The sequence below is a fragment of the Mustela lutreola genome, chromosome 4 (assembly GCF_030435805.1).
Source record: "Mustela lutreola isolate mMusLut2 chromosome 4, mMusLut2.pri, whole genome shotgun sequence".
Lineage (NCBI taxonomy): Eukaryota > Metazoa > Chordata > Mammalia > Carnivora > Mustelidae > Mustela > Mustela lutreola.
The window spans coordinates 101,335,874-101,363,711 of record NC_081293.1 but is presented as its reverse complement, the minus strand read 5'-3'; the positions used below and the strand labels follow the sequence as shown (position 1 = coordinate 101,363,711).

General features: G+C 37.5%; 1 long non-coding RNA gene across 1 annotated transcript in view; it reads right to left on the bottom strand.

Annotated features, from left to right (window-relative positions):
- Positions 1-1,325: 1,325 nt before the first annotated feature.
- Positions 1,326-27,838, bottom strand: part of LOC131829152 (uncharacterized) — a 39,731-nt gene continuing 13,218 nt past the window's right edge. Inside the window, exon 3 of the long non-coding RNA XR_009352749.1 lies at positions 1,326-2,970. This is a non-coding gene — a long non-coding RNA (uncharacterized LOC131829152). The remainder of the gene's footprint in view (positions 2,971-27,838) is intronic.

The following is a 27,838-nucleotide window of genomic DNA, read 5'->3' as shown; positions in this document are numbered from 1 at the left end:
TTGGAGGCAATGAGAGGAATATAGATGGAAATGCCCAGAAATCTCTGAAATGAACACATGGATATTTAATATTAAAACACAGGACAGGGCACCTGGCTGGCTCAGTTGGTTAAGCAACTGCCTTTGGCTCGGGTCATGGTCCTGGAGTCCCCGGATCGAGTCCCACGTCAGGCTCCCAGCTCCATGGGGAGTCTGCTTCTCCCTCTGTCCTTCTCCCCTCTCATGCTCTCTCTCACTGTCTCGCTCTCAAATAAATAAAAATCTTAAAAAAAAAAAAAAAAAAAAAAAAAAAACAGGACAAAGCCATACCAGTAGTAACTGCATCACTGGCATAAGGATAGACATGACAGATTCCTGTAGAATATGAAAGGGTCATTTCAAAAATTTTTATTTATTTAATGCTTCAAGTTTTAATTTAAATTCTAGTTAGTTAACATACAGTGAAATATTAGTTTCAGGAGTAGAATTTAGTGGTTCATTACTTGTATATAACACCCAGTATTCATCATAGTAAGTGCCCTCCTTGATCCTCACCACCCATTAAGCCCATGCCTCCCACCCCAACTCCTCCCCAGCAATGCTCAGTTTATTCTCTATAGCTAAGAGTCCCTTTTATGGTTTTCCTCCCTCTCTTTTTGTTCTTTCCCCTATGTCCAACTGTTTTGTTTCTTAAATTCCACGTATGAGGGAAATCGTGGTACTTGTCTTTCTCTGACTTATCTCACTTAGCATAATACTCTCTAGCTCCATCCATGCCATGGCAAAAGGCAAAATTTTATTCTTTTAATGGCTTGCTCTATATCACAAAAATGTTTTCATTTATGAGCCATTGTAATGTTTCTATTAGAGTATAAAGGCAGTGCAACTCTGTATCTGCTATGAGAAAGAAAAAAAAAATGTAACTGGATGCCATCCTTGACAGTCAGCCCTCACATTAAAGAGAGAGGTGGGTCCTTCACCCAGGGAAAAAGCAGTGATGAGACTGTGTCCATGAAGGCTGTCCATAGACCAACCACATTTGGTCCTCATTTTCTAAAAGAGAAGTAGAATATGATTTTGTAAGAATCTGGGAAATAGATGAAAGAAATACACCTTGCCAATAACTAGCTGTAAATCCAATGCAGATTACACCCGATTATTAACACTATTTGTCCAGAAAGGTAAAGAGGACTTAAAAAAAATTAAAAAAAAAAAAACATTCCTCTGACTAATGTCACTCTCTTGAATTCTTCTATTACAGGGAATCAATGCACAAATTAAGGGAAGGCCAACTCCTCTAATTTTTATTGAGAATTTCCTAGAATATACACAAGATACAGAAAAGGTTAACTTTTTTAAATTTTTTTACTTAATTTTATTTTTTCAGTGTAAAGTTTAATTTTTCTTAACACATAAAGACCTCCTACAAGCCAATAAGGTAAATATTTTTAAAGAATGAAACATATAGGGGCTCCTGGGTTAAAGCCTCTGGCTTCAGCTCAGGTCATGATCCCAGGGTCCTGGGATCAAGCCCCACATCAGGCTGTCTGCTCAGCTCCAGCCTGCCCCCCCCACACACACACTCTGCCTCCCTCTCTGCCTACTTGTGATCTCTCGCTGTCAAATAAATAAATAAAATCTTTTTTAAAAAAAAGAAGAATAGAAACATATGGAAAAGTCACAATCATGAAATATACAAAATTAAGAAATTTAAATGCAAAGAGACAAATGAAAACACGCTTAATGTTACTATTTTTTATTTTATTTTATTTATTTATTTGACAGAGAGAGAGATCACAAATAGGCAGAGAGACAGAGAGAGAGATGAGGAGAAGCAGGCTCCCTGCTGAGCAGAGAGCCCCATGCGGGACTCGATCCTGGGCCCCTGGGATCATGACCTGAGCCGAAGGCAGAGGCCTAACCCACTGAGCCACCCAGGCGCCCCTAATGTTACTATTAATCAATGGAAAGCAAATTATAGCAACCAAAGATAGTCATTTTTATCTATCAGAAAGGCATACATTCTTTAAAGGATGATAGTATGCAGCAATAGGCATTTCTTAATACTACTTATATATGAGTTATGGATGAAAATTTGAAGAAGGTGATTTAGAAAAATAGGCAAAAGTCTTAAATGTATGTATATATTTATAATATGTGAAAGAATAGCCAATTAATAAAATAAATTATAGTACATCTTTAAGACAGTCAATAAAAAGTTGAATTAAAATATTTACAATTTAAGCAAGTAAAGGTATATATGTTATGATTCTAATATTAACACAATTATATATTCACATGTAGGCAAAGAAAAAATATTGAAAGTTTCCCACCAAACTTCCAGTATTTACCCCTCTGTAGGAGAATTCTGAGAGCTCCCCCCTTTATCGTGTTGCGTATACTCATTTTCCATGAACATGAATAATTTTTATAATTAAAAACGCACTATCAAAAAGAAAAAAAGTGTGAAACAGGGATTCATATAGGTGTATCATAACTTAACAAAAATCAAGTTGTAACCAAACGGTGAGTTTGGACCTTGGTGAGTCACACGTAGAAACTACCCAAGGAGGAATTGTCACACAAAGTAAACTTACTTGGAGATCACAGGGAATGACCTCCAAGCTCTGACTCCTAGAGCATGGCCTCCTTTTATTTAGGGTTAGGATGAATATTTAAAAAGGGGAGTCTTGTCATTATATGTAAAGGCAGGGACAGGTGCCTTCAAGGAAATACACAGACACTGTAACTATGTTATGTAAGTGAGGCTGTGCTCCTCCTTGGGCGGAGATTTTAGTATTATAATGAGGTAAGGGACTGTTGGTCACTCCGTGGTCCTGGATGGTTCATCTCCACAGGTGTGAGTCGGGGTGAAAGTCAAACTGGTCTGGGTGGTCTGGGTTACCAGAGCTCCTGGTCCAGGTGGTTGATACTGCTTAAAGAGTAGTTTCAGTTTCCATTACAGGCTGTTATGCCCCTCAAGTCTTTTGCCTGAGTTAAGAGATAAACAGGAAAGAAGAGCTTAAGGAAAAATGCTGGACAGTCAGTGGGTATAAGTAGGTGAGCAGTAAAGGTCAGGTCCAGGGGTCCAGCTGGTGAGAAAATTGGTGATAAACCAAAATACAACATGCGTGCTTTTTCTTCTAAACTCCGTGTTTTTATTACTATTACTATTACTTGCTAGTTGGAAATAAATATGTAAGTTAAAACAGCAAAATCAGAATACGCAGCTCCTAAAAGCACACAGGGGGTCCTTTCTGAGTGGATGGATTAGAAAAGTGTCCCCTCCCTCCTGGCTGATATAGCTTGATGCCAAGACTCCTGAAGCATGGCCCACTGCACTCGAAGCAGTGGGCACCACAGCCTGGTGGTCTTTTGTGTTTTGCACCAACTGCAACACGGGCAGTGGGACCAGGGAATATGAAAGATATTCAGGCTCGTTCAAAGGGCATTGGATATAAGATTTACAATCTCTTCCCTCAGAAAATAGTTGCAAGAAATAAGTCAGAACTTCACTGGCACCAAGTGAAACTCTCCTGAATTCTAAGGAGGAAAGTCCTTTATTATATAAAATACTAATTATGTGCTGTGTAATACTAATTATCTCACTGAGAGAGAGAAGTAAATCACATGGAACAAGCAGAAGAGCAGGTACTTATATCAACCAACGCAAAGATGATGGACCATATCTAATAAAGAACAATAGACAGTTAATAAGACCCTAAAATCAATATTTTTCCACAACAATGCAAGAGTAATTCAGGGGAGATGAAAAAATATGTAAATATGAGCAATTTTGTCTAAAGATGTGCAGTGCCTTCAAAGTGAGAAACATTTAGGAGCGATTCTGTGAAATAACCATAAAGATGCAGTTTTAATAACACAATGTGATTAATAAAAACTATAATTAATCTAAGGTACTATGACTTATATAAGGGATATACCTATTAATTCTAGAAAAATCTTCCCAATCTTAAACTGATTATACAGTGTTCTGTGCCCCACACCATGATCCAAACATTTCATTTCTGTGCTTCTGGCATTTTTTTTTTTTAACAACATAACCAGAAATACACTACAAGGTTTCACCCGCTGACCAAATGCTGATATTTTAACACATTTAAGAAGCTTGGGTTGTCACAGAAAATGGTATGTTCTCCAGTAGCTCCCCAGCCAGATTTCCACTGACTCACTACTCAGTGACTTGCCTTCTTTAATTTCTTGACAATGTTGTTTGTGCTCCATTACCTAACCTTGTTTCTGGGTGTGCCTGCGAGGGAGTTACGGAATGAGATCAACATTTGAATTGATAGACTTGAGTAAAGCACATGGGCACTGGCAGCCCTCCCGACACAGGTGGGCCTCATCCAACCCACGCAAGGCCTGGATAAAAGACTAAGAAAGCATAGAATAAAAGCACTAGAATAAAAGACTAAGAAAGCATAAATTCTCTTCCTGCCGGCCTGTCTTTGAGTTCAGACATCTGTCTTTTTCTCCCTTCAGACCCCTACTCAGACTGGAACGATACCATCCGCTCCCCAAGGTCCAGCTTGCTGACTTGCAAACCCGGAGACTTCTTGGCCTCCCTAATCATCATGTACGCCAATTCCTTATCGTAAATCTCTCTCCTTCAATGGATGGATGGATGGATGGATGGACATAAACACATAGACAGAGGCGGAGGTAGAAGTAAAGATATAGAGATTAGAATATATGTCTATTATTGGTTCTGTTTCTCTGGAGAACCCAGATTGATAGAGATGATTACAAAGAAAAGCACAAATATACACACGTACACACAGTGGAGATCATATGAGAAATTGTGCAGCTCCCAAAAGCAGTATATATACTCAGCATGCAGAGGAAAAGCTGTCTCTGAAAAAGAGTTGCTGAGTTGGAAAAGTTCAGCATCTTGATCTGTGCGGTGTTTACATGAGTGAATGTATGTGTCCAAATTCATGAAACTGTACACTTCAGATGTGTGCACTTTACTGCATTTATGTTATAGGTCGATGTAACAAACGAAGGTACACTGGGAAAAAAATTCAGTAAAAGATTGAATGGGAAACTGTAACCAACAAAGTCTACATATGCCAAAACTGAATCTACTAAAGGATGTTAGACTGCTCCCACAACCACTATTACCACTAATTAAGGAGATGGAAGAAGGATAAGCAATTTGAGGGCCTGTCCTCTAGACCCAAACTGGAAACCAAAGTGGGGGGGGGGGGGAGGGAAGAACTACTTATTGACGTGTTAATACTCTTTGCTAAGAAGACTGGTCTTTTGGTTGTCAAGTGTATCACGACTGTGTTGTGTCAGTTAGCTGTAAATAAATCATCCTCAACCCTTAGTGACTTAAAACAAGACTGCAATTTCCTCCCAGCCCTATAGATTAGTAATTTGGGGCTGGGGTATACTCAGCTGGGCTTACTTGTGCTTTGTAGCCATTGAGGGTCAGCTGGGAGTTGATTGGTCCCAGAAAACCTCACTCACAAGGAGGCTCAGCAAAGATGGCAGAATGTCTGGGACAGCTGGACCCCTCTCTCCATGGGGTTCCCCATCCCCCAAAGACCTGGATGGGGCTTGTGTAGAAGGCACAGTGTTCCAGGTGTTCCAATGATAGGGCGGAAGTAGCACAGTATCTTATAGTCCAGGACCAGAAGTGACAAAACATACTTTACCACATTTTTGTGTTCAAACAATCACAGAGCCAGCCCAGCTTCAAAGGGGAGGAGAAACAGATTCCACTTCTCACAGGAAGGACAACAGAGTCATGGAGGCATGGGAATAGCATGAAAGGAATTATTGTAGCCATCTTTTATAAAATGTTTCCCAGTTTATCATTTGACTTAGAACAACTTTTGAAAAATTAATATTTCCAGTATACATCACCCTGTATTTTGTGGTTTCTTACTTAGCTGTTACACTGAAAAACTCCTATTCCAAATCAAATAAACATTTACCTACATTTTCTTTCAATTATTTTAATTATTTTCGTTCAGGGTTCAGCAAACTTTTTTTCCCATAAAGGATCAGATGTTAATTATTTTAGTCTTTCTAAGCCATAGGGTGTCTGTAACAATTCTGCCTGGACAGCAGCCATTGGCATTATATAAACAAATGGGCATGGCCATGAACCAATAAAACCTTGCTTACAAAATCAAGAGATGGGCTAGATTTGGACCTTGGGTTGTAATTTGTTCACATCTGCTTTAAGATATCTGGTTTAGTGTTTGTGATATAGTGAGAAAAAAATATATATCTTTTCAAACAGTTGTCATAAAATAATTATTAAAATACAATCCTTTTCTTACTCTTTGTTACACCATATTTGTCATCTAGTCTTAGGATCAGTTTCCATGCTATACATGTAGTTCCACTAATCCCTCTATTCGTCATTTATTTTTAAGTATCTAGAAAACCTTATCATCTTTAATTATGTTTGCCCTTAAACTACATTTTTGCCAAGAAAGTGAAATATGCCCTCATTATTCTTTCTTTTTAAATATACCTCTGCTTATCCTACAAAAATGTGAGTTTTTGCAGGTGAACTTTAGAATAATTTATTTTTTTTTAATATTGTGACAATTTTTCTTTGGTATTCTCACCAGAGCAGCATTAAAATTTTATAGTAGTAAGGAAAAAACTCTTTACAGTATTAGGCCTTCTCCTTCAAAATCATGGCACTTCTCATTATTTAGCCCTTCTTTAATCTATGTTATGTTCAGAATTATAGTTTTCTTCTTAATTGGTCCACAAATTTCCTAGCTTCTTATTAGATATTTGTGGCAATATCTACATTTTACCTCGTCTTCTGGGTCACAGAGGAAGACTACATTTCCCAGCTTCCCTTGATGTAAGGTGGATGATGAGCCTGGATTCTGGTCAACAGAATGTGGATGGAAGTAATCTATATCGTCCATCCTCCTCCTGTGGTCTCTTGGATGGATACAGAAGATGCCATGGAAAGCTCTAAGGCCCAGGAAGATGTCAAAACTACTAAACAGAAGAAATTTGGACCAGCTAAACTAGTATGAGGAAGCCTGACTACCCAAATCCATCTGCATTATGATGTGAAATATAAACTTTCAGCTGTCCAGCAACTGTTAAGTACCATTTTTTGTGATAACTGTTATTCTTCTCTGACTTATACAATATTTTGCACTTTTATTCCCATTGCAAATGAGTCATTTTTAAATTTTTTTCGAATTGATTATCTTATACATAGGACAACCTTTGTATTTGTAAATCATTTAATCTTGCAAGTTTACTAATTTCTCTGATTGTATTGTTTTTCCACTTGATACTCTTTTGATTGCCAGTTGGATGAGAGCCAAATAATGTTATTTAACTCTTCCTTTTGGAGTAACTGTAACTCAAATTTCTATTTCTTAATTTATTGAATTCCAGAAACTCTGCATTAATTATAAAAGAATCAGGGAGATAAAGATCATTTGACTTAACCTTGACTTTACTGAAAATGTCAAAATGTTTGCCACTATTAAAAATATTTCTTTAGGGCGCCTGGGTGGCTCAGTGGGTTAAGCCACTGCCTTTGGCTCGGGTCATTATCTCAGGGTCCTGGGATTGAGTCCTGTGTCGCGCTCTCTGCTCAGCGGGGAGCCTGCTTCCCTCTCTCTCTCTCTCTCTCTCTCTGCCTGCCTCTCCATCTGCTTGTGATATCTCTCTGTCAAATAAATAAATAAAATCTTTAAAAAAAAATATTTCTTTAGGGGCGCCTGGGTGGCTCAGTTGGTTAAGTTTCTGACTCTTGATTTTGGCTCAGGTTTGAGATCAAGCCTCCACACCCAGCATGGAGCCTACTTAAGATTCTCTCTCTCTCTCTCTCTCCCTCTCCTTCTGCCCCTCCCACCACATGCATTCTCTCTCTCAAAAAAATTAATTAATTAATAAAGTTAAAAAATATTCTTTTATAAAAGATATGTAGTCTTTACCATGATATTTTTCTACTTATTTTTTTCAAGAATGAGTACTAAATATGAAAAATTTATATATACTGTTCTCTTCTGGCCTCTGTAATAAAGTATATTCATTAGTTTTCTAATGTTAAACCATTTTCCTATTCCCTAGTTGGTCATGGAAATTCAATTTTTGGAAAACAGTGTTGTCTTCAACTTACTGGTAAAGGAATTTATTTATCTACATTTAAGGAATTTAAGTATCTATATTTCAGTTAAAAGTTGTAGTATCTGTTTTGGGTTGCATATATTAGGCTTTACTATCAATAATATATTTTTTAATTTATTTTTTATTTTCAGCATAACAGTATTCATTATTTTTGCACCACACCCAGTGCTCCATGCAATCCGTGCCCTCTATAATACCCACCACCTGGTACCCCAACCTCCCACCCACCCCCTTCAAAACCCTCAGATTGTTTTTCACAGTCCATAGTCTCTCATGGTTCATCTCCCCTTCCAATTTCCCCCACCTCCCTTCTCCTATCTCCCCATGTCCTCCATGCTATTTGTTATGCTCTACAAATAAGTGAAACCATATGATAATTGACTCTCTCTGCTTGACTTATTTCATTCAGCATAATCTCTTCCAGTCCCATCCATGTTGCTACAAAAGTTGGGTATTCATCCTTTCTGATGGAGGCATAATACTCCATTGTGTATATGGACCACATCTTCCTTATCCATTCATCCGTTGAAGGGCATCTTGGTTCTTTCCACAGTTTGGCGACCGTGGCCATTGCTGCTATAAACATTGGGGTACAGAAGGTCCTTCTTTTCACTACATCTGTATCTTTGGGGTAAATACCCAGTAATGCAAATAAAAGGTATCCAAATTGGTAATGAAGAAGTCAAACTCTCTCTCTTTGCAGATGACATGATTCTTTATATGGAAAACCCAAAAGGCTCCACCCCCAAACTACTAGAACTCATACAACAATTCAGCAACGTGGCAGGATGCAAAGTCAATGTACAGAAATCAGTGGCTTTCTTATACACTAATAATGAAAATACAGAAAGGGAAATTAGAGAATCGATTCCATTTACTATAGCACCAAGAACCATAAGATACCTGGGAATAAACCTTACCAAAGAGGTAAAGGATCTGTACTCGAGGAACTACAGAACACTCATGAAAGAAATTGAAGAAGACACAAAAAGATGGAAGACCATTCCATGCTCTTGGATCGGAAGAATAAACATTGTTAAAATGTCTATACTGCCTAGAGCAATCTATACTTTTAATGCTATTCTGATCAAAATTCCACTGGTATTCTTCAAATACCTGGAGTAAATAATCCAAAAATTTGTATGGAATCAGAAGAGACCCCAAATCGCTAAGGAAATGTTGAAAAACAAAAATAAAACTGGGGGCATCATGTTACCTGATTTCAAGCTTTACTACAAAGCTGTGATCACCAAGACAGCATGGTACTGGCATAAAAACAGACACATAGACCAGTGGAACAGAGTAGAGAGCCCAGATATGGACCCTCAACTCTATGGTCAAATAATCTTTGACAAAACAGGAAAAAATATACAGTGGAAAAAAGTCTCTTCAATAAGTGGTGTTGGGAAAACTGGGCAGCTATATGTAGAAGAATGAAACTCGACCATTCTCTTACACCGTACACAAAGATAAACTCAAAATGGATAAAAGACCTCAATGTGAGACAGGAATCCATCAGAATCCTAGAGGAGAACATAGGCAGTAATCTCTTCGATATCAGCCACAGCTACTTCTTTCAATATATGTCTCCAAAGGCAAAGGAAACAAAAGCGAAGATGAACTTTTGGGACTTCATCAAAATCAAAAGCTTCTGCACAGCAAAGGAAACAGTCAAGAAAACAAAGAGGCAACCCAAGGAATGGGAAAAGATATTTGCAAATGACAGTACAGACAAAAGGTTGATATCCAGGATCTATAACGAACTCCTCAAACTCAACACACACAAAACAGACAATCATATCAAAAAATGGGCAGAAGATATGGACAGACACTTCTCCAATGAAGACATACAAATGGCTATCAGACACATGAAAAAATGTTCATCATCACTAGCCATCAGGGAGATTCAAATTAAAACTACATTGAGATATCACCTTACACCAGTTAGAATGGCCAAAATTAGCAAGACAGGAAACAACATGTGTTGGAGGGGATGTGGAGAAAGGGGAACCCTCTTACGCTGTTGGTGGGAATGCAAGTTGGTGCAGCCTCTTTGGAGTACAGTGTGGAGATTCCTCAAGAAATTAAAAATAGAACTTCCCTAAGACCCTGCCATTGCACTACTGGGCAATAATATATTTTTAAAGATTTATTTATTTATTTTTAGAGAGAGAAAGAAAGAGCACGCAGTGGGTAGAGGGGCAGAGAGAGAGAGACTCTCAAGCTGACTCCATGCTGATTGCAAGCCCCACATAGGGCTCTATCTCAAAACCCTAAGATCACAACCTGAGCCAAAGCCAAGAGTTCAATCATTAACCAGCTGTACCACCCAGGCACCCGTACTGTTAATATTATTTTGAATTTCATTGAATTCTGGAGTTTTCCATCAATAATCTAGTGTGGAGTCAAACTTGTTGCCTTCTTGTGCCCAGGGATGGTGAATAGTTAGATATTATAGAGTAACATAAATAAAGTTTAATAGGCACTTCCCCTTTCTGCATAAAAATCTGACCCTCAGTCAAATTTCTAGATCTGATCTCCTGGAGACATGATAAAAGCAGAATATCAACTCAATTGCTGATAACACCATTTATGGTAAAACTTGGTTGTAAAAATGCATCTGGACTAGGAGTATTATATATACCTAGAAAACCATATAGTGCTTCTCTGAGTGTAATAACTCTTATAAATCTGTATCTCCCTCACAGGCACCCTAGAAGCATACCTTTGCAAACATAAGATTGTGGCTCCTGTGCAACATCAAAGTTTCAAGCTAGGGACTTCTCACTTTAACCAATAAATGTCTCATCCCTTTGCACCTAAAAACAAAAATATATTTGCCAGGTGACTCTGTGGACTACTGCCAGGGATACCCCAGAAGAGAAATACCTGCTTCCACACTGACGGCATGCTGTGCTTCTTGCCCTATCTCTTCCTTGGTGATTACCTTGCCAAGAGTGGCCTGTAGTAATCTTCTGAGTCTGAATGTTTAATTCAGCTTCAGAAGAAGATCTTTGGTGGGTGTTGAAATACCATCCTGAGCACATGCTCTTTTTCACCAGGATCTTCATGTAGCTCAGTATTGCAGTCATTAACAGGCTATGTTGGTGACTCCAGTTTTACAAGCACAACACTTACATGCCTTAGAGCACAGGACTTCTTGCTGCCTCCTTCCACACTGTCAATATGTGAGTGGGGGTGTGATCTTTGTATTGCCTGATGGTCATTTCAATTCACTTTTCTGCTTCTTGTACATGGGGTTTTCGTGTACTCCTGTCTGGAATACTTGTAGCTGTCTTAAAAAATGCCCTTCATGCCACACTGACAGAGGTTAACCATTGTTATTATAAAGTATTTGATAAGGTCAATGTCTGAATCACACGTGGTGTTATTTTTACTGTCTATCATTACTCCTGGTCATCACTCATCTGATCTTTTTTCCAGACATGCCAGGCAATTTTGTTTGAATGTCTGAGTGTTCAGTCTAAATAACTATTTTTTTAATTTTCAGAAATTCTATTTACTATTTTTCAAATCTTTTTTGATGTCTTTTTATTTGACCATAAAGTCTATATTCCTTCTTTTACAATTATTTAAAAATAACCTGTATTTAAAATAAAATAGTATTATACCTACTTGGCTCATTCAGATTTTTTTTAGCCTTCTTGAAGTACCATATTTTGGATTGTTTATTAGTGGTCCTATACAATAGATTATTTCCTGTGTGGTTTATTTTGACATACAAAGTTATGTTATGGAAATAAATAACTTTCAAATTTAAATGTTTTAAACGCTCATATCCACTGAGCTGCTGGTTCAAATTACTCTTCAAGGCAGTGTCCTCCTTATGACACTCAGGGCTATAAGGCTCAGAATTACATGTTCATTATCGTGATATGCTTCCACAATTTATCACCATGGCAGAACAAGAAAATTATAAAGAATAGTACTCAAACTCTTAAGTGCTTCCAGCAATAAATGGCCATGTAATTTCCAGTCACATTCCATTGGCCAAAGCAAGTAATATGACATTCAAAGGGAAGGGGAAATGCATTAATACTGAGTTACCTAAATGGAAAAAAAAAAAAAACCAGAAATGTTGGTGAATGACCTTAAGAACTACAATCCATGACATCTAATTTCTTACTGTGAGCTCAGTTTGTTTGGAAACTGTTTTTTCTGTGGGTACTCTGTGCCTTATATATATATTTTTTTTTCTGTGCCTTATATATTAAGGTGTCCTTACAGAGATTTGTATTAATTTCTGCCTGATGTTCCAACAATTTTATATCTATAATCAGTTTTCTGTGAATTTTCCAGCTTTGGTTATCTCTACTTGCAAATTATTGGCTCCACACTCATTGGTTGCTCAGATTTAGAGTTTCAATATTTCACTGGATGGTTTGCCTAGAAATTTTGGACCCATTACATGAAAGACATAGCAATCAAGGCTCCCATTTTCTACCTTTTCTATTCCTGTTCGTATCCAAACCCCAGCTTCTAGCATTTAAAACTTACATCCTCTGTGATGTCTTCATAAACAATGTACCATCAATTTTTGCACTTCAAATGTTTTAAATAAATGTCCTCTTTTTATGTCACTTGATATTTCCTGGTAGTGCATTCAAAAACTTATTAAAATTTATTCTGCATTTATATTTTGTCTATATTATTCAATCTGCCAAGTTGCCAAAACACAACTGCAGTGCTGCATATTTGTTTAATTGCCAATCTCCCCCACCATACTGTAAAGTTATCTCAAAGATAGGACTCGTGTCAATATATGGGCTCCATCCTCCTCTTGTTCCCCAGGACTCAATAAATGTTTGACAACTGAGAAATAAATAACTATTACCACTTTACGGTAATAGATAGTGTTAATGAAAGCAGTCATCCATTCTTTCTGTTCCTGTACATGTATGCCCTTTAGCCTATCAACAGATGGAAACTGTTTTCCTTCCCATGAATCTGGGCTGGTCCTGTGACTTGCCTTGTCCAGTGGAAATCAATGGAAATGATGTTCTCGGACTTCCAATTCTAAGCCTTAAAAGAGTCACAACTTCTTTCCTATCTTGGAGCTCAGCCACCTGGAGGCTAGGAAGTCCAGACTAAAGTACTAAAGGAGATCACATGATGAAAGGCCCTGTAGAATGAGATGTCACCTCACATATTCCAGCCTCCACCATGCTTTCAGCTGAAGGAATATGCCAAAAGACCTTAAACAAGATCATATTTGCACAACTGAGCCTTGGTCAAACCATGAAATTGACAAAAAATAAATTGTTGCTGTTTAGACCACCAAATTTGGGGATGGTTTATTACATAACAATAAATAATTGAGATAGTTAGCTAATAACCAGTTAACTAAATATGCTACTGTTGGGCATTTACTTATTTATTTATTTTTAAAGATTTTATTTATTTATTTGACAGACAGAGATCACAAGTAGGCAGAGAGGCAGGCAGAAAGAGAGAGGGGGAAGCAGGCTCCCCACGGAGTAGAGAGCCTGATGTGGGGCTCAATCCTAGGGCCCCAGGATCATGACCTGAGCCAAGGGCAGAGGCCCCAACCCACTAAGCCACCCAGGCGCCCGGACATTTATTTTAAAATTACAATTTTTAAGCAAAAGATGCTAGAAAGTAAATTATTGGCTTTAAAGTGACATGACTAAAGGAAAATAATCTTAATTTAATCAAGCAATTTTGAAAATTTTAAAAACTGTTTCTAAAACTCAGATACATAGATATCTGGAGACAGGTCTCTTCTTGGGCTAAAAGGAGAGCAGTTAATTAATTTGATTTTGCAAACTGGTCTCTGAAAGGATTTGCTGAATTTGAGTTAGTTTTAATGTTTGTATACCTCTTAGTTTTAGACAGTGGAATTTTTTAAGAAATAGAGAAATATAACCCATAGATTTCTGGCTCAGGAATCTCACCAAAGATTTTCTCACGTTCAAATGATTTTAGTTCTTTAGTGAAATCTAGCATTTAAAAATAAAACAAACTTGTGATTTCTCTCTGTCAGATAAATAAATAAAATCTTTAAAAAAAAAAACCCTATATTAAAAAAAAATAAAAATAAAACAAATGATGACACCACAGGACTGATGCCAAACAAAGGCTTCAGCCATGATCACCATGAAGATTGTAACTTTTCATGCTTTTGACATTTCATAAGTTCTGATTGTACGTTTTTAGGGAAATGAAACAAATTCTAAATTGTTAACCTCTTTTATTACAAATGTGAAATAACACATTTCATATTATAGCATAGTAATTTTTATATTATGAATGTCCAGCTCAGGGCAATAAAGCCATTCCCCTGCATTTCAGCAGAAATGTCCAGAAGATGTCAGGTTTTTGGATGAGAACAACTTGGCAGGGACTCGTGCAGAATATAAAGTGTGTTTCAGCTTTATTCTTGGTGACTGCTGTATTTTGTCAAAGTTTCTTGAAAGAAGGAAGAAAGGAAGACAGACAGAAAGGCAGAAAGAAAGAAAGAGAAAGAGAAAGATGAAAGAAAGAAAGAAAGAAAGAAAGAAAGAAAGAAAGAAAGAAAGAAAGAAACTGCAGCTTTCTCTAACCTTAACATTTTTTATTTGATCTTGTAGAAATAGAATACATTTATCATCCATATCATTTATGTTGATGATTGCTTAAGCATGAAATAAGAGAAAAGAGGAGAAAATAGGGCTGCTACTCACTGTTAAGCACATGTTAATGATATCCCTACCTTCTGTATGAACTCTGAACAGAACTTTTAATCTTAATATAGCTCTTCCAACATAGTTCTTCTGCCATTATTCTTTCACTAAATCCTCACCTAGGTAATTGTATCCTATTGATGAAAGAAACCAAATGATACTCAATTTCCCTTTTATCTAGTAAAAGCCACATCAAGTGAATCTGGTTATTAAGTAAATAGCAAATAAATTGAATGCTGTAATAAATGTCTTCATCTACATACACTACAGACAGGAAAGAATGAAACTGTAAATACAGATTTTAAATGAGTTTAAGATAAATATAAAAATACTGTATCTTGAGACATTATGTATGTGAAATTCAGATGGCTCTTAGGTGACAGGTTTCGAAGTATGTACAATTTTCATTACTACAAAAAACTTTAGCTCAACAGAACACTGAAAACAGAACACTGACACTTTTCTGCTAGTTTGAATAGTAGCAATGTGAGCTATATCCACATTATACAAAATAATGAGGACAATGAAATAGCATATAAATTTTCCTGCCTTTATCTATGTAGTGTCATAAAAGGCTTCTCCTTTTCTCTTTGACTTCATAACATTGCAGTTCCCCAGAACTCTATCACTGCATTTTTTTCTTCTCTGGCTATGCACAACAAAATTTCTATCTTCACTTCATTATTATATTCAAGAATCTGGCAACTATACAATGACACACACACACACACACACACACACACACACACACACACACTAGTTCTTGAAGCTCAAACTCAATTAAATAATTTCCACTTACAACCAAATCACGAAATATATTTCCCTTTAAAAGCATACAACCTACAGGAGGAGGCAAAGAGCTATGTGGCTTTTTTCTGTTTGTTCTGTTCCCCCCAAAGGCAATGATCTGTGCCCACTGGCTAAATTCTCCCCAGGTGGTTGGTTCCCGGTGTGGGCCAAGAAGTGGTAGCCTCTGTCTGATAGGGAGCCTCATTCTAACCGCCCCCACTTCTTCCTACCAGGTCAGATCTCCTTCTCTGCCCCCAACTCAACTCCCCGAGGACTCATCTACTACTTTCCAAAGTCCAAATGAAGATGTATGGTTATTTCCTTCTTACTCTACATTCCTACATTCTTTCTGGTTCTGTTTTTACATCATAACTCCATGCCTGCCTTTCCTCAAGATTTACATTTTGTTCTCAAAAGCCTGTTCTTGTGTGTGTGTGTGTGTGTATTATATATAGTATATACATATATATTCACAAAAAGTCCATTTTAAAATATATATAATATATATTACATATATACATATATATATTCACAAAAAATCCATTTTAAAAAATATATAATATATTATATATATATATGTATGTGTATATATATATATATAAAAAGTATATATATATATATACTTTTTAAATCCTGAACTTTAGAGTTTGTGTATCTCTTTTTATTCCCACCATACTAATTCCTTCTAGAGGCAATGTATTACCTCTAACTGACTACAGGAAAAGTAATTCTGAAGTGATCAGGTATAAAAACCATAGTGGTGAATATTTCTAGATGTTATCTTTTATAACACTTCCCCTGAAGCAATGTATTAAATCCAGGAAACCTGGAGGATTAAAACACTTGTTAATCCTTTAAAAAAATATCTAGTGGACCGGTAGTCTCAGCCCTCCAAAATCCAATGCATCTTAAAAAGTTCATCTTCAATACAACGTTTTCAATGAAATATTTCTTACCCCCATATATAAAAGTAACCATAAATGTTTCATTATAAATATTGCCTCCACTGTAAGAATCAATGGGCTCTGGATAAGTCTGTCTTCTTCTCCATCCTCTACCCTTGTTCCTCAGAGTAGCACGAATGTATATTAGAAAACCTGTGAGAAGTGCAAAATCCCAATCCTCATTCCTCATTTCCTGAATCAGAATCTGCATTTTAACAAGATCCTCAGGTGATTCGTCTTCACATAAGTTTGAGAAAAGCTCTGCTCTGTAGCACCATTACAAACATGAGCCAAGGGTCTCTAAACTCCTCCCCCCCACCACTCCTTCTGCCAATCCCCCAAGTCTAGAATTGTTTTGCTGCCACTCTCTAAAAAAATAAGTGCAAAAATCATTATGCCCTTTATCCCTACTTACTTGGGAGACTAAAATTCCCCAACCATCCCTTGAAAACTACTGCCTAATTCCTGTGAGGTTCTATATTTTCCTTTTTCTGAGCCTATCTGTCACCCTTCTTTAACTCTGAAATTGTCATTCTGGCATCTGGAATGCATGGTCAATTACCAGAAAATTCCCAATGTTTTCCAATCTTTGAATATTTCCTTCACCCTTATGCTGTTTCAGCACTGCTTAACCTGTAGCCCTGATGAGGAGAACCTTTCCTTTCCCATCTCACTTGTAACACCGGGGCTGGAGACAGGATAGGTATCCTCCTTGCTCCTGGGTGCAGTTCCAAGACCAACCCTTCATGTTCTCTAAACTCCACTCTTCAGCTTTCAACCTCCCAGCATCAATCAGTACCACCCACTGCCTTCCTTACCAGTGTCATCTACAAACTCTTGAGTCAGTCCTCCCTCCCGTCTCATTCCTGGGAGACTTTAGTTCCTGGTTTGCTGTCACTCCTCCATCTCTACTCCTATTATAATTCTTGGTGATCTTAGTATCCACAAAGGTAATCTTCCCAATACATTTACTTTCCATTTTATTGACTTCCTTACCTCCAAGGATCTGGATTTTCACTCTTAGTTATGATTCCCAGGGTTCTTCCAGTGTTATAACTAGTCATCACCACCAGTAACTACAACACCTCCATAATTTGAATTCCAGAATTCTACTTTCAACCACAAACTCCTATCTTCTAGTTCACTCCCTGTAGTACTTCAGTTTCAATAAACCTTCAACCCACCGAAACCCATAATCCATTGTCACCCACCTCTTGTCTTCTAATGCTTACTCAGTTTAAATACCATGGTACATCATAGTATCATTCTCTGACATATATCCTCAACACACTTAACTATTGTTTTCCTTCATTACTTCATTTGGAGAAATTTCAATTCTATGCCCATATACTCTCCTTTTAATAGCAAGGATGAGCCATTCCACTGCTTGGGCAGTAGATCCCATCTCTTCTCACTCCTGCAATATAAATTTTTCCTTTCTCTTTTGGACCATTGCTATCATCATAAAAGCATATTGTTATTTCTCTCATCATAAAAGGAAACTTTTTTTTGGCCCCACTACCCCTCTCAACTGTCACCTTTACAGAAACCTCAAAAGAGTTGTCTGTGGTTCCTTGCTCATATCCTTAGCCTTTCACTGTCTTTAGAATCCACTCCAGTGAGGACTTTTTCCCAAAAAACTACTCTCATCAAGGTCACAAATACCCTCCACATTGCTAAGTAGTCCCTTTCCATATAAGCTCTACCTATCAACAAAAATACTCTTTATATTGTTAAATCTCAATCCTCATCTTACATAACCTCTCAGCAACATTTGACTCCATTGGTCCCTTACTCCTTGAAGCATACCATACTTGGTTTCCACAGCACCACAATCCCTAGGTTTCTTCCTATCTCACTGGTTTCTCCTTTTCTGTCTTCTTAATGTTGCACTTCCCCAGGACACTAACACTGGATTTCTTTTTTTCTCTTGCAACACTTCCTGCTCTGATGGTCTAGTCTCATCTTAAGGATTAAAACACATCCTGATGATTCTCAAATTTGCATGCCTAGTCTGGGCATCTCCTGGAAACACCAGACTGTCTGGTGTTTATCTCGATTTGACTATTTAATAGGCTTCTCAAACTAACATGTCCAAAACCAAGTTGCTGATTATTCTCTAAAATTCACCCCTATCCCAGTCATCCTCCATTTCATTAACTGCAAGCTCACCAGTACTATATTTGTCTGTGAGTGATTCTTCAATCTCTATGTCACAAAGATGAAATATTTGATGTCTATTTGATCGTCAGTTTTTTAGGAATGAGATACAAAGTAAAACAGATTTCTTCTTTGAGTTGACAGGGCATGACTTTCAGTTGGAATTAATTCCTCATAAATACAGGAAAGGTCTTGGATAAATAATGCATTGGCGATTGCCATAAAAAAGAATGAGGATTTCGAAGATTTTTATTTTACCAACTTTGACTGCCCTCTGAGCTGAGCATTTAATAAACTCAGTGTGATATAACTTGAAAAGTGTCTATTTAGGTGGCTGTCCATGTTACTGAAGAGTTACATGATAGTCATACCTACACAGTGACATATTTTGTCTACAACAGAAGTCATAATGTGACAATTTGGTAACTTCCAGGTGGGAGATTGGGGATTCAACTGGAAAGATGTTTCTCAATCTTGATCAAAGTTGATACCATTTAAGAGCACTGTTATAAGGTATACAATCCCAGCCAACATCTATAGATTTTGATTTGGTAAATATATGGTGAGGCCCCAGGACCCATATTTTGGTGAATACCTGGATGAGTCTTATATCCAGGAAATTCTGGAAAGCACTGGTATATAAAGATGAGCCTTGGTAATCCTACAGGTCTCCCCTGGCCGTCATCTAAAAGTTCACTTTATGACACTTTGCTTTTATGAAAATGTACATTAGTACATGTTTTCACTAAAAGAAAGAAATCTGAATAGGATAGTTGCTTTACTCCATTTCAACTTGTGAAAGATTTAATAAGAATACTCTATTTTCAGATAGTGTGGGAAACCTGTTTTCAGAGATACTACCATTAAGAATTTCTTGATCCAAAGATACCATAAAATAAATGAAAATTCCTGCCACAGACAGAAGATATTCATAACATATCCAAAGAACACAGAACAGGAAGTCTCTTATCAGTGCTAATGAGGTAGGAGTTAGTACAATCACTTCAGAAAATTACAGGCATTACCAAGGTAGAGACTGGACATACTTTTGACCCTGTAATTTACTCTAAATATTAGATGAAAGAAGTGCTTGCACAAATACATCAGAAGACATGCACATTCTTAGCAGTGTGATTCATAATAGAAGGAAAATACCCTAGAAACAATTCAAATATCCATGAATAGTAAAATGAGTAAATACATTGTGGAATAATTTTACAATGGAAGATTACACAGCAATGAGAATAAATGGACTACAGCTATTAGAGCTATGTATTAATGTACACAAATCTCAAAACAGCATTTTGAGTGAAGACAAGTCACAGAAGAATATCGGCAGTATGGTTCCATTTATACGAAGCTCAAAAACCATCAAGCTGAAAATGTATCGTTTATGCATTTATACCTATAGTTTGCAACCTAAAAAGGAGAGAGAAAATTGAGGATAGTTATAACTTCTGTGTGGGAAAAAAATAAGGAGATATAATTGGGGAGGGCATAGGATACTTTTGGTTTTATTTAATTCCTAAATTGAGTAGGGAATATATGACTATTTGTTTTATTATTCTTTAACTGTTTAGTCTAGTCATATGGTATATTATATTTGAATATAAGACTGACACCAATTTTAAAAACATAATGACTATTTATTGAACAATCACTTTCTTCCACCCAACTGGATATACTTAACATAATAAACTGAATATTGCATGGCATTTCCTCCCTATTTTATTGACAAGGAAACAACTACAAACTTGCATTGAATAAACTTGAGCATCTAATAAATGCCCCATGTCCTTATGGTTACTAAAACCAAAACCTGGATTTGATCCAATCTAACTCTGAACTCATCTGCTCTCTTACTTTTCATATTAAAAATGTTAGCTACTATTGTGCCTGGAACTCTTCCAAGCACTTTACATGCAACATTCACAATTTTAGAAATGAGGAAATTGAGGCACAGAGAGAGGATATGATTTATCTAAGAAAAAACGACTGTAAGTGGTGAAGCCGCCTCCCCTGTGTTCTACTGCCTGCCAAAGTTAACCTCCTCAATCCCTCTGTAAAACCCTTCTTCATGCTCTCCTTTCCTTCTACTAGTGTTCTTAATTCAGGATAATTTATTACCTTTTAGAAACTAGACTGCAAATTCTTTTCCTTGCTTTAAGTTTTATTCATGCTTATTATTCTGATCAATATATCCTCTGCACTGTTCCTATTATGGCCTTTCTAAAATAAAATTTGAACTACTCCCAGGAAGAGGTGTATTGACTTCATGTGGATATAATGTGATAAATACAAAAAATTGAATAATATATAAGAAAAATGAGTTTAATAAGCACATAGAATGAGAAAGGGTGCTGGGAATTAATAGAGTCCTATTCCCCTTTCTTACTATACATAAAGAGCACTGTAGGCATGCCTATATTTCCCAGGCAAAATAATAATAAAATAATTTTACTCCAAATATTAGCCCCAGAAAAGTGCTTCCCATTCTGGTTCTTGGGAGTTTCCAAACATAATAGCCAGCTATTTGACAATCACTCTAAAGTAAATTTTAATTGTTTACTAGATATGTCAGTAAGGGTCCAGTAAAGAAAAGAAAATAAATGGGATGCCCCCGGTGGCTCAGTTGGTTAAGCAGCTGATTCTTGATTTTGGCTTAGGTCATGACCTCCAGGTTGTGAGATGGAGGCCCACATCAGGCTCTGCACTCAGCGGGGAGTCTGGAGATTCTCTCCTTCTGCCTCTACCCCTACCCCCACTTGTTCTCTCTTTCTCAAATAAATAAATGAATCTAGAGAGAAAGAGAAAGAAAGACAGAAAGAAAGAAAGAAAGAAGAAAAGAAAAAAAATTAAAGAAAGAAAGAAGGAAAAGAAAGAAAAAAAAATTAAAAGGAAAGAAAACATACTCCATGCAGCACAGAGAGAAAATTTAATACTGAGAACTAGATTCAAGGGCATCAAAAACGTTAAAAAGCAAAGAGAGAATGGTGGGAAAACCCCCAAATTAGCAAAATCAGGAAATCACTACCAGATATCTCTAGGTCCAGAGGAATGATAGGATAAGGTGGTATTCCCTGAAGCATGGCACCAAGGTCTTAGCATAAGAGGAGCTCAGGAGCCTAAACCATACTGTAGGAAGTGCTACCCAGATATTACAGAAAAGAAGAAATATCTGGGTTTTTCCCTCCTCTAGCTAGTGCCTCCTCTAGATAGAGCAAATTTCTAAGAGTTTGGAAATCCACTTCCCAAGCCACTAGAACAGAGCAAGGGGAGGATAAAGAATGAACTTAACGGCAAACAGGTAAATGACTAGCCCAAAGAACCTTCAATTATATTTTTGTGCCTCATTCTTAAATATGAACAAAAAAGTTACCCAAAAGAAAGATAATGGGGGGTGGGGGAATGTTTTAAACATGAGAAACAAAAAGCAATTATCTTCTCAAAGAGATCTGAGATGCTACCGCACTCATGAAACAATAATATGAAGCTATTAAAAAGTCAAAACCAAAAATAGAACTCTTAGAAATTAAAAATCATTGTTAAAATAAAAAAAAATCACATAAAAGTTGGAAGATTAAACTCTTCCAGAAAACAGAACCCCAAGATAAGAAATTGAAAAATATGTGCAGAATTACTTGGGAACGTACATTGGACAAACTAGAGTTCTAGAAAAAGATGGGAAAATAGAGGCAAGAACATTTGTAAAGACAATCTCCTAGAACTGAACAGTACAAGGCTCCAGATTTACAAGGCCCAGTAAGTGCTCAGCACAAGAAATAAATCACACCTAGGCAATTACTCATGAAATTTATCAAGGTAAAGAAAAGACCTAAAAGCCTCAATAATAACAATAATCAAAATCATAATCATCACAACAAACTACAACCCAGGAACTGCATTATTAGGTCTTTATCCAAAGAACAAAAACATAATTATTCAAAGGGGCACATGCACCCTGATGTTTATAGCAGCAATGTCCACAATAGCAATAATATGAAAAGAGCCCAGATTGCCATTGACAGATGAATGGATAAAGAAGAAATTTTATATATATATATATACACACACACATATGTGTGTGTGTGTGTGTGTGTGTGTGTGTGTGTGTGTGTATACAGGCTTTTTTATACATATATATACATATACGTATATATATACACATACACACACAGAGGAATATTACTCATCCTTCAAAAGGAATGAAATCTTGCAATATGCAACAACTATGGAGCTAGAGGGTATTATGCTAAGTGAAATAAGTCAGTCAGAGAAAGACACATGCTATATGATTTCACTCATTTGTGGAATTTAAGAAACAAAACTGATGAACACAGAGGACGGAAAGGAAAAATAAAACAAGATAAAAACAGGGAGGGAGACAAACCACAAGAGACTCTTAACTACAGAGGACAAACTGAAGATGGAGAGGGAAAATGGCAGAACAGGGGAGGACCTTGTTTCATCTGGTCCCTTGAATTTAGATAGATATCTATCAAACCATCCTAAATACACATAAATTCATTCTGAGACGTAAGAAAATATATCTGGAATTCTACAAGCAGAAAAGTGACTGCTCTGTGCAAGGTAGGAGGTAGAGAGTTGTGAATCTGTGGAGAAAATATCAAAAGATAAATGGAGGGGGCAGGGAGCTTCCATGAACTGGCTACTGGAAAATGATCTAACACCGGAGCGTAAAATCAGAACCCTTAGAAATCTGCTCCAGTGAAAGACCTCCCTTTCTGAAAGAGGCTCAGGGGATGAAAAGGATAGAATTCTAGGTGGGTCACTGCAGTCTCAGGATCCCAGGAGACAGAGAACAAAGGGAGATGCCTGAACCAGCAGAGTGCCCAAGCAGCGAAGCAGGGAAACTGGTTAAGGTCAGCGAGCCCTGGAGAGGACTCTCAGCCTGGATTGTCATAACCCATGAGCTGGGCCAGCCAGGTGACTGCTCTTTGCCTGAGCCCCTTGAAAAGGATTGTGCCATTTACCACCTGAGGGCCATTTACCATCCCTCAGGAGGGGCAAAACATCTGCACCCATGACTGGGCAACAACTCTCAGGGCAGTGGCCCCAGAAAGGACAGTAGGGTGACACCCAGCCATGGCCCAGAGAGCAGTGTATGCATGAGCCCCCAGCCACCTGCAGTCCCGAGGATACAAAGGGAAGTGACACTTGTGGGTCCCTGGGATTCCCCCAGGAGGACTAAGGTGGGCACGCACCGCAAGAGTCTGCAGAGTTTGATGCACACAAAACTGAAGACTGTTTGTCCCAGAGGGTTTATTAAAGAGGGGAGACCACAATCTTTCAGCCCTGGGCCAGAGACTGGGGCAGAGCCATTTTTGCTCTGATCCTCTAAAGAAGCGCAGAAGGCCTCCAGGAAACAAATGCCACACAGACTAACTGCTCACATTGAGCCCATTCGCACTCCCCCCACACACAAGGGGTGGGGCAACTCTGCCCAGGCAAAGACACCTGAGAAGCAGAACAGCAGGCCTCTCCCCCAGAAGACAGACTGGAAGAACAGGTGGACAACTTTATGGATCCTACAAGGCTGTTAACCTCCAGCATCAGGGAAAAATAGTATACTGAGCTCCAGGTGCTTTCTCACAAGTCATGTATCTTTCACTCTAACACTTTCCATTTCTTTTCTTTTTCCTACTTTTACTTTTTCCCCCTTTGACTAAATTCTTATTTTACCAACTTGGGTTTTTAAATCTCTTTTTAACATTTTTTACATCAACATTTTATAGGTACATGCTTCATTTTAGTCCTTTTTTTCATTCTATTTTTTCATTCTATCCAATACATACATATATATATATATATATACATATACATATATACATATATGTGTGTATAGAAAGAAAGCAAAATTTATATATGTGTGTGTGTGTGCGCACACACATATATATATAAAAGTTTTTCTTTCTTTGCAATTTGGGGATGTAGTGTCTTCTAACATCCAGACCAAAATTCAGTCAGGAACAAGTGGATCACCCTGCTTTGTCCACCCTGCGAGACTATAGTCTCTCCACAGCCCCATTTTCCTTTTTTGTTTCATTCTGTTTTACTTTTGTTTGCTTTTCTTTTTCCAACCACTTTGGATCTGTCTAGGGTATATTTTATTTGGGTATGGTTGATATTTTGGACTCTGCTCACTTGCTCCCCCATCCTTCTCTGGGCAAAATGACTTGAAAGAGGAATTCACAACAAAAGAAAGAACCAGAGGCAATGTTCTCTGCCACAGAGCAAATTGATATGGATGTAAGTAAGATGTCAGAGATGGAATTCAAGATAACAATTATAAAGTTAACAGCTGGGCTTAAAAAAAATAAACCACAGTAGAGAATCTTTAAGAATGGAAATGAGATCTACTCAGGCCAAACTTAAAAATGCTATGAATGAGATGCAGTCCAACCTGGATCCTCTAACAGTTAGGGTAAATGAGGAGAAGAGAGAATTCGTGATCTAGAGGACAGGATGATGGAAAGGAAGGAAGTTGAGGAAAAGAGAGAAAGACAAATCAGAGACCATGAAGAAAGGCTTTGAGAATTTAATGATGCCCTGAAAGTTAAATAAATAAATAAAATTTTAAAATGTCAGATTTATTGGGGTATCTAAGGGGATGGAAAGAGATAGAGGTCCAGAAGGTATATTTGAGCAAGTCATGGCTGAGAACTTCCCTAATCTGGCATAAGAAACAAGCATTCATGTCCAAGAGACAGAGAAAACCCCTCCCAAAACCAATAAAAATAGGTCAATACCCTGACATACAATAGTGAAGCTTGCAAATTTTAGAGAATATTTGCAGGAGAGGGGGTTCCATACCTATGGAGGGAGGAACATCCCAATAACATCAGACCTACCCACAGAATCCTCACAGGCCAGAAAGTGATGATATATTCAGAGTATTACATGAGAAGAATATGCAGCTGAGAATATTTTGTCTATCAAGGCTCCCACTCAGAATGGAAGGAGAGATAAAGAGCTTCCAGGACAGACAGAAACTGAAAGAATATGTGACCACCAAGCCAGCCCTGCAACAAATATTAGGCAAAGAGGGACCCCAAGAGTCACATAGACCAGAAAGAAAGAGGGACAATCTACAGAAACAGGGACTTTACAGGCAATACAACAGCACTAAATTCATCTTTCATTAGTTACTCTGCAAATGGGCTAAATGCTCCAATCAAAAGACACAAGTTATCAAATTGGATTAAAAAAGCAAGACCCATCCATATGCTGTCTACAAGTGACTCATTTTATTTTTTTTTATTTTTTTTTATTTTTATTTTATTTTTTTTAAGATTTTATAGAGATAGAGATCACAGATAGAGATCACAAGTAGGCAGAGAGGCAGGCAGAGAGAGGAGGAAGCAGGCTCCCTGCTGAGCAGAGAGCCCAATACAGGGCTTGATCCCAGGACCCTGGGATCATGACCCGAGGTGAAGGCAGAGGCTTTTTTTTTTTTTTTTAAGATTTTATTTATTTATTTGACAGACAGAAATCACAAGTAGGCAGAGAGGCAGGCAGAGAGAGAGGAGGAAGCAGGCTCCCCACTGAGCAGAGAGAGCCCGATGCAGGGCTCGATCCCACGACTCTGAGATCATGACCTGAGCCAAAGGCAGAGGCTTAATCCACTGAGCCACCCAGGCACCCCAAGAGACTCAACTTAGACCTAAATACACCTCCAGACTGAAGGTGAGGGTAGAGAACCACTTATCATGCTAACCGACCTCAAAAGAAAGTTGGGGTGGCAATCCTCATATCAAATAAATTGGATTTTAAACCAAAGACTGTAGTTAAGAGATGAATAGGGACACAAGAAGATCTAACAATTGTACATATTTATGCCCCCAACTATATAAACCAATAAATAACCAAAGTAAAGGAATACATTGATAATACATTAATAGCAGGGGACTTCAACATCCCTTTCACAGAAATGGACAGATCACCTAAGCAGAAGATCAACAAAGAAACAAGGACTCTGAATGACACACTGGACCAGATGGGACTTCACAAATATATACAGAACATTCCCTTTTAAAACAACAGAATACACATTCTTCTCAAGTGCATATGGAATGATTTCCAGAATAAAACACATACTGGGTCATAAATCAGGTCTCAATTGATACCAAAAGACTGAGATTATTTCCTACATATTTTCAGACCACAATGCTATGAAACTAGAACTCAATCACAAGAGGAGATTTGGAAGGAACTCAAACACATGGAGGTTAAAGAGTACCCTGCTCAAGAATGAATGGGTCAACCAGGAAATTCAAGAAGAACTTAAAAAATTCATGGAAACTAATGAGAATGAAAATCATTTCAAAACCTCTGCAATCCAGCAAAGGTGGTCCTAAGAGGGAACTACATACAAAAAACTACATACAAAAAATTGATAAAATCCCAAATAAGCATGCTAGCCTTTCACCTAATGAAGCTAGAGAAAGAACAGCAAATAAAGCCCAAACCAAGCAGGAGAAGAGAAATAATAAAGATTAAAGGATAAACCAATGAAATAGAAACCAGAAGAACAGCAGATCAACGATCTACTGTTCATATCAGTATGAACAGTACTGATATGAATGAATCTATGATCAATGAAACTAGAACCTTCTAGTGGGGTCCTATCCTACCCAGAAATTGAGCTAGTAGGTATTCACCCAAGATATGAATGTAGTGATCTGAAGGGGCACCTGAACCCCAATGTTTACAATAGCAATGTCCACAACAGCCCATTTATGGAAAGAGCCCTGGTGTCCATCAACAGAGGAATAGATAAAGAACATGTGGTAATATATATAATGGAATACTACTCAGCCATCAGAAAGGATGAAATCTTACCATTTATATCAACATCTATGGAACTAGAGTGTATTATGTTGAGTGAAGTAAGTCAATCAGAGGAAGAATGGTTTCACTCATTTGTGGAATATAATGAATATTGCAGAGAATCATAGAGGAAGGGAGGGAAAAATGGAATGGAAAGAAATCAGAAAGGGAAACAAACCAAACCATGAGAGACTTTTAACTACAGGAAATAAGCTGAAGGTTACTGGAGGGGACATCGTTTCTTTATGGGGTAACTGGGTG